The sequence below is a fragment of the Acomys minous genome (genome assembly GCF_964271855.1).
Source record: "Acomys minous genome assembly, chromosome: 11".
Taxonomy (NCBI): domain Eukaryota; kingdom Metazoa; phylum Chordata; class Mammalia; order Rodentia; family Muridae; genus Acomys; species Acomys minous.
Window position 1 is genome coordinate 53,580,236 of NC_140492.1, and position 8,201 is coordinate 53,588,436.

General features: G+C 45.1%; 1 protein-coding gene across 2 annotated transcripts in view; it reads right to left on the reverse strand.

The window, feature by feature from the left end:
• The window catches only part of TMEM39A (transmembrane protein 39A), a 29,508-nt gene extending 28,304 nt beyond the window's left edge, over positions 1–1,204 (reverse strand). For both annotated transcript variants that reach the window (XM_084801296.1, XM_084801295.1), the window contains exon 1: positions 909–1,204. The gene's annotated coding sequence lies outside the window, so the exon portion shown is untranslated. The remainder of the gene's footprint in view (positions 1–908) is intronic.
• Positions 1,205–8,201: the final 6,997 nt, after the last annotated feature.

An 8,201-nucleotide genomic window follows, 5' to 3' on the forward strand; every position in this document is an offset into this window, starting at 1 on the left:
ACCTTGTAAAACTCTCATTAAATTTTCAAGCAAATGCTCCCATTTTCGTGTATACTGCTTGAACCTCGGGGTAAGGTCAGAGGCTTAAACTGGGATCTAAGCTTTGTTTAGCATTAGACAACTCACAATCTGTGTCTTTTGTTGCTTATACATAAAACGCACTACAATCAGGTGGAAGTTTATAAGAAACCCCACACCTTACTCATTACTAATTTATTTCACATTAAAGTCACTTGAAACACAGGAAACTTTTCACTGTCCAAAATAACAGGTTGTTATCACGGGATCTGGCTGAGATAAGGCAAGCCACTCATTTTCTGACCTTGACCAAATCTTTTGCCAGAGTTTGTTTCTTCATTTCATTCAAATGGTTGCCCGTTTCAGAAAAGCCACTGTAAAACCACTGAGAGATTAATGAAACTGCAAAATTAAAAGTAGACAAAGATCTTCACGGGGGTAGGGAGGACGGCACACAGTTTTCCTCTATTTGGGCAAATATGGTTCTGCCAATATAGATCACATATTTCCTAAATACAACTAAAAATGCTCTGTAAACCACACATTGGGGGGAAAAAAATTTTTTTTTCGATACCGCAGTGGGATCCAATGTTTTCCTGATCCTTTGACTGCAGACTAACAACAAACGCCAGGTGGAACAAAGAACCCAAACTGTTAGAGGCAAAGACAGCTGATCCCCTTGCTCAATTAAAGAGAAAGTAAGATGAGGGGCAAAAGGCTGGGACGCAAGAGAGTGCCATTGGTTACGGTGGGAGGCGAGAAGCCACAAGCTTTTTCAACACTAGCCCCCAAGGGAAAAAAAAATCGCCAAGGGCTCCTACCCCTGCGGCTGAAAGGGCCGAGGCACGCCAGGGACAGCGGGAGGACAAACCAAGTTAAGAAAAACTCACGCATGAAACAGGCGGGCGACAGAGCGGGATCCCTGGAAAGGAGGAGGCGGCTTCACAGATCCGACCCCGAGCACCCGAACTCCCTCCCTTCTTTGAAGCTCTCCAAAACAGCTGCCGGGACGCAGGCAGGACCACACTGGAGAGTCGAAAAAACGTGTCGGGTCTCTAGGTTACCAGACCCAGACCGGGAGTTCTTGCCAGAGCCAGAGCTAATGCCAGAAGCAGAGCCCGACCCCATCACCACTCATCCTCAGCCTCCATCGCCCAGGAGCTGAGGAGACGTGGCAGCGCACAGCGATGACGTCAGCTCCGCGTCGAGCTGGCCCCCGGAAACAGACCTGCGGCCAACAGAGCCGGCTCGCCAGCCTCCCGGTGCACCTGCGCAGTGGGGCTCTCCCTCCCGCCTCGGGGCGGGTGGCTGGACTTTCCGCCCACGCGTGGCTTGCAGGCTTTGTGGGGGTTTTTTGTTTTTTTGTTTTAAAGCTCTTTAGCTTCAGTCGGCTAGTGTCTGAATACCCTTACAGCGGCAGGGAGATTCAGAGACGCCACCTAAGGTCACGTCACTCACTCATAAGCAAACGAGTGTTGAAGTCGTTTCGTACTCCAGCCCTCCCCTTGCACGAATTGTACTTTAATGAACTAGGTGGGTGCTATAAATAAAAATCGAGTTCTAGAAACGTTCAGAGTAGTAAAAAAGAGAACGCAGCAACAAGGCGGCGGTAATACTGGGGGGAGGGGGTTGTTTTTTTCCCCAGAGACAGGGTCTCTCTATGCCGTCTGGCTGTCTTGAACTCACTTTGTAGACCAGGCTAGCCTTGAACTCATTGCAATCCACCTGCCTCTGCCTCCCAAGTGCTGGGAGTAAAGGGGTGCGCCACCAGCCGGCGGTAGTACTGTTAATAACAATAAATGCTGGGTTAGAAGTGTATCCGAGGTCCAGAGATAGTACGCAGGTTTGGCAGGTAATGAACTCTGAGATGGTGCTAGAGTTAATACTGGAAAACGTTCTTGGAGAGTTTCGCATTTTAGCTGAGAATCCAGAGATGAGTAAGCTGTTTTCTGATGGACAGAAAGTGACAGATTAGAAAGATAAGAAGGACTCAATTGTACAGCTTTACAAAGTTGAGTTCAATCGCCAGCCTTCACCCCACCAAAAAAAGATGGGCAGTAGTTTGATATTGGAATAGTTCCAAAATGAACCGTGATGTGTTGGTGGAGGCCAAAAGATCACGCATTCAAGGTTATCTTCAACTACATTGCACGCTGGTGCTACTGGGTTTTGCATGCTTGTTTGTTTTCAACAGAGGTTTTGTTTTGTTTAGTTTTGTTTTGTTGTGCAGCTCTGGCTGTCCTGGAACTATCTCTGTAGACCAGGCTGGCCTCCAACTCAGAGATCCACCTGCCTCTGCCTCCCTGTTGCTGGGATTAAAGACCTGCACCACCACCACCACCCCACTAAGACCTTGTTGGGGGTGGGGGAGACTGCAAATTTTGAAAATTAAAACAACCCACGAAACTGCCAATTAATAATTCGGCCAAGGAACTAAAAACAGATAGTTCTCATAAGAAAAAGAAAACACAAGGCCAGGACCTTTAATCCCAGCCCCCAAGAGTCAGAGACAGGCAAATCATTCACTTGATCTATGTAGTAAAGTGGATTCCAGGCCAACTGAGATTGCATAGCCAGGCCCTGTCTCAAAGAAAAATGGCCAATAAATATTTTTAAAAGTGTTCCACAGCCTTACCTCTCAGGGAAATGCAAAATAAAACTACTTTGAGATCCCATCTCACCTGAAACAGAGTCACTATCATCAAGAAAAATGGGGGAAAATGCTGGATAGGATGGAGAGAGAGGGGAGGGATCCTTATTCACTGCTGGTGGAGGTGTGTAAACAGGTGAAGCCACAGTAGAAATCGGTATGGAGATTTCTGAAAATTAAAAGAAACAAAAACACAGAACTACCATAGGTCCTGGCTGCACCAGTCCTGGCACCAGAGATATTTGCACTTTCATGTTTATTGCTGACCCGTTCACAATAGCAAGGGAATTCAATCAGTTTACATGTCTATCTTCAAATGAATGGATCATAAAAATGACGTTTATGCACAATGGAATTTTTTGTTTGTTTGTTTTGTTTTCCAAGACAGGGTTTCTCTATTATAGCAGCCTTGGCTGCCCTGGACTCTCTTTGTAGACTAGGCTAGCTTCTAACTCACAGCGATCCGCCTGCCTCTGCCTCCCAAGTGCTGGGATTAAAGGTGTGAGCCACTACACCCGGCCACAATGGGATTTTTTTTTTAATCTGTAAAGAAAAATGGAACAGGCAAATATTATATTAAGTGAGGCAGCAGGCTTGAAAAGAGAAATGCGCTGGGTGGTGGCGTTGCACACCTTTAATCCCAGCACTTGGGAGGCAGAGGCAGGAAGATCTCTGTGAGTTGGAGGCCAGCCTGGACTTCAGAGAGAGTTCCAGGACAGCTAGAGCTGTTACACAGAGAAACTCTGTCTCGAAAAACCAAAAAGAAAAAAAGAAAAAAAAAAAAGAAAGAAAGAAAAGAGAAATGCTTCATGTTCCCTCTCATATGCATATTAATTTTTTGAGGTTTTTGTTTGGTTTTGGTTTTGGAGACAGGGTTCCTCTGTGTAGCCTTTGCTGTCACGGACTTGCTTTGTAGACCAGGCTGGCCTCGAACTCACAGAGATCCGCTTGCCTCTGTCTTCCTAAGTGCTGGGATTAAAGGCATACACCACCACTGCCTGGCTGCATATTAATTCTTTATATATGTGATGTGTGTATATGGGGGTGTGGTGAGTATGGGCATATGAATGCCAGGGCACACGTTTGGAAGTCACAGGAGGACAACCGTAAGTATTGCTTTTTGCTTTCCCCCGTGTCTGAGACAGGGTCCCTTTGTTATTGGCTGTTTCTAATGCCAGGCTGTGTGGCCTATGAGCTTCTGGGGATTGTCCTATTGTTGCGTCCCATCTTCCCACAGGCTTGCTAGGGTTAGAGCCGCGTTATACCACATCCAGCTTTGCATAGGTTCTAGGGAACTCTAACTGCTGGCCTCACACTTGCCTAGCAAGCACTTTGTACACTGAGCTTCTCCCTGGTCCTGTATCTTAAGTTTTATATGTCTATTTGTGTAGGAATGAGTGTGGGTGGAGATCAGGGAACTAGAGAGGGACCCAGAGGATGGCAAGTAAGACTTTAAGGAAGCAGTGGGTGAGGAGGAGAATAAAACCTGTGGAAGGGGGGAGACTGGAGGAGGAGAGCTGCGGGCCAGAAGGCGCTGCAGGACCACAAGGCGACAGGCAACCCTAAGAGTGTGAAAATGTCAGAAGGAAACCTGTTACTTTGTATGTTAATTAAGAAGTGAATTTTAGGGAGAAAATCAAAATGAGAATTTATGTGAGATCTTCCCCAGACATCTTTGTATCAGTTTAGGATTAATTAAGCTTTGTTAGAAATTGTTGTGCCCGACCCTGGGCTATGTATTTTGCTGAAGTTTCACAACCAGGCTGGAGATGTAGCTTAGTGGTAGAGCGCTTGCCTAGTGTAAGTGAGGATCCGAACTAAGATTCCCCAACACTGAAAATGACACAAAAACTGCAAGACGCGACAGCACATGTCTGTAACTTGAGCTCTTGAGAAGTGGAGGCAGGAGGATCAAGAGTTGAAGGTCAGCCGGGAATGGTGGTGCGCACCTGTAATCCCAACTCTCGGGAGGCAGAGGCAGTCAGATCGCCGAGTTCGAGGCCAGCCCGGTCTACAAAGCGAGTCTAGGATAGGCAAGGCTACACAGAGAGACCCTATCTCAAAAAAAAAAAAAAAAAAAAAAAAGGCAGGGGGCTGGAGAGAGGGCTCAGAGGTTAAGAGCACTGAGTGTTCTTCAAGAGGTCCCGAGTTCAGTTCCCAGCACCCATGTGGTGGCTCACAACCATCTATAATGTGATCTAATGTTCTCTTCTAGCCTGCAGGTGTACATGCAGGCAGAGTACTGTATATATAATAATATATAAGGAAATAGTTTTAAAAAAGAGTTCAAGGTCATCCTCAGCTGCATAGTGAGTTCCAAGCCAACCTCGGTTACAGAAGACTCTATCTTAACATAAAATGAAGTAAAGTAAAATAAAATAAAAATCTTCAAACACCTTGATAGCACCATGATTCCCATTTTCCCATTTTATAGAAGAAACTAACTCTCCCTCCCATGCCGTGAGTCCCAGACAGGGTTTCTCTGTGTAGCCTCAACTGTCCTGGACTCACTTTGTAGAAGAAACTTAAGAACTGAAACCAAATAACTTGTCAACAACACCCCAACAATGCTAAGTGAGAATTGAAACGGGTTTGTCTGAAAGTGACCTAGCAATAAAACAAAATAGAAACTGTCCATTGGGGGAGACAAGAAACTCCTTTTCTTCCTTTTACGTTATGTCCCTCCCCCGTGCTTTTTGCTGAAGGAATGCCCTCCCTTAGGCTCACTGACTAGCCGCAAGAGGTCAGGCTCCATTATGATGATCCTGCTTGTACATGCTCATATCATGTCAAGGCCTTCCGTACAAAACAACAAACCAAAACCAAAACAAACAAACAAACAAACAAAACTCCCAGCTCCATCCCCACTCATCCCAAAGCAGCCACAGCAGCGATTTCACCTCCATATTCCCTGAAGGACTAATAGCACAAGTGGAAATACGAAAGGCTGGGATAATGCCTTGAGAAAATTATTAACTCAGTTATTTTGGAGGAAGGGGGTTGGGGTGTAAGATGACCAGGAGATTTTAGTTTGGGGCTCTCCTTCCAACCTTTTCCTGAAGTCCCTTCCTTTTCATGTCCCTCTGTTCTCTTTACGAACTGTTTTAATCTGGAAAATAAAAAAAAAGCAAAGTAAGGCATGGTGGGGCAGCCAGTAATCTCCCCATTTGGGATGCTAAGGCTGGGGGACTGCTGTGATACCCCTGTCTCAAAAATACATATGTAAAATAGCACATCCTGGCCTCAAGAGGTTGAGTTCTACATCCGCTTTCAAGAAGAAAAGTAGATGGTGATCTAAGGGAAAAATCCCTGTCCATCTCGGGAACTCCCTGTAATCCCCACGCTCATGAAAGTCCTTCTGCTCTCGGCACCTCAGAGAAAGGAGCCTTGAAAGGGAGAGGCCTCCAGTTTTTCTCCAGTTTGGCCTTGAACAAATCTGCTATCTTCCACCCACTCCTTTATCTTCCATTTCTGGTGACAGAGTGGCAAGCAATATGAGCTCTACTTGCTGTAAAAGAATGGCTAATATCAAAACTACGAAGGTCATTAGCCGTGGGGGCGCATGTCAGTCACCCCAGTGGGGGGTCGGGCAGCAGAATCCTCTCAAGTTTTGAGGCTAGTCTGAGAATACACAGTTATGGACTATAGAGTTTTTCTTTATTGTTTTCTTCTTTTTCTTTCTTTTTTTTGTTTTGTTTTGTTTTGTTTTTTGTTTTTTGAGACAGGGTCTCTCTGTGTAGCCTTGGCTGTCCTGGACTCACTTTGGAGACCAGGCTGGCCTCAAACTCACAGTGATCCTCCTGCCTCTGCCTCCCGAGTGCTGGGATTAAAGACATGCACTACCACGCCGGGCTTCCTTTCCTTTAAACAAACAAACAAACAAACAAACAAACAAACAAACCACAATATGTTAAAGATTCTACTAAGCTGATTGGCCTTTATTTTAAAATGCTTTATTTATTCATTTTTATGTGCATTGGTATTTTGTCTGCATGTATGTCTGTGTGAGGGCATCAGATCCCCTGGAACTGTTGTGAGCTGCCATATGGATGCTGGGAATTGAATCCGGGTCCGCTTAACCCCTGAGCCATCTCTCCAGCCACCCTCCCCCCAAAGAGCTTTTATAAGGAAGGAAAAAACAGAGCAAGGAACACTGGGCAGAAAGGCTATGTGCTGTCATCCTGGCACGCACCTTCTTTTTTCTCTGCATTGACAACAGTGATTTTCTGTACTTCAAAGGGTTTGGACTGTTTCCTATACTTCTTTAAGATGTTTGTTTTATTTTTGAGATAAAGTTTTAGTCTGTAGTCAAAGATGGCCTAGAACTCCTGGCAATCCTCCTGCCTTAGCATCCTGAATGCTGGGGTTATAGGCATGAGCCATCATGCCTGGCTCCTGCAGTTCTCTAAATGGCCATCTTCCTTCTCCTCTTCTTCTTCCTCCTCTTCTCTTCTTTAGCATCTTTCTGTCCTCCTGAGACTGCTGGGATTTATAGGCATTTGCCACTATGTCTATGTTAGGATTCTGCTTCAGCCTGCCTACTTGTGATGTTGTCGCTTGCCTGCCACGGGAGAGTGACCCTGCCCAGACCCATATAAAAGGACAAACTTCCACGTGGTCTCTCTCTACCTCTCTCTACTTCCCCGCGTTCTTTCTCTCTCTCCTCCCCCTACCTGCTCTACCCTCTTGCTTTCTCTCTCTCTCCCTCTTCTTCTCTCTCTCTGGAGTACCCTTTTGCCCCTTTACTTTCTCCCCCCCATGCTCATTTACTAAACTCCATATAATATAATATCTGGTACCTTATTACCTTATTATACCTTGCTACATTATACCTTGTCACCTTATCTTACTGCCTTAATCTTTAAATATAAAAGTTCTGGCTGAGATACTTTCTGTTGTTGTTATTGGTCTTCATTTTCTTTCTTTTTAAATTATTACTATTATTATAGTTATCTTATTTTTAGTTTTTTCAAGACAAGATTTCTATGTGTGTAACCCTGGCTGTTCTAGAACTGGGTTTGTAGAGCAGGCTGACCTGGAACTCACAGAGATTCATCTGCCTCAGCCTCCTAAGTGCTGGGATTAAGATGAGCTTCACCACTGCCTGGCATTCAAGAACACCTTTTGCTACATAGCCAAGTGGAGGTGACACTACATGCAGGCTCAAAAAACAACAACCCCAAATGCAGTTTATTTTCCTCAGGGTATTAAACCAGAAGATTTAAAAACAAAATTCATACTGGCCCAGGTTGCATTGGCCTTAAAAAAAAAAAAGATTTGTTATTTTTAACCATATGTGTCTGTGTGTGGTTATGTACACTTGAATGCTCACGGAGAAACTAGAGTTACAAGCAGTTGTGAGCCATGGGCATTGGTACAGAAAACTTCAACTCAGGCCCTCTATAAATGCAGTGTGTGCATTTGGCTGCTAAACCATCTCTCCAGTATGGTCCTTTTTTGATTGGCTGCTGTGAATCTCCTGGTTTGTTGTTTGCATTTGAAGTTCAGTTTGCAGTTGGCAAGGTCTGGCGGC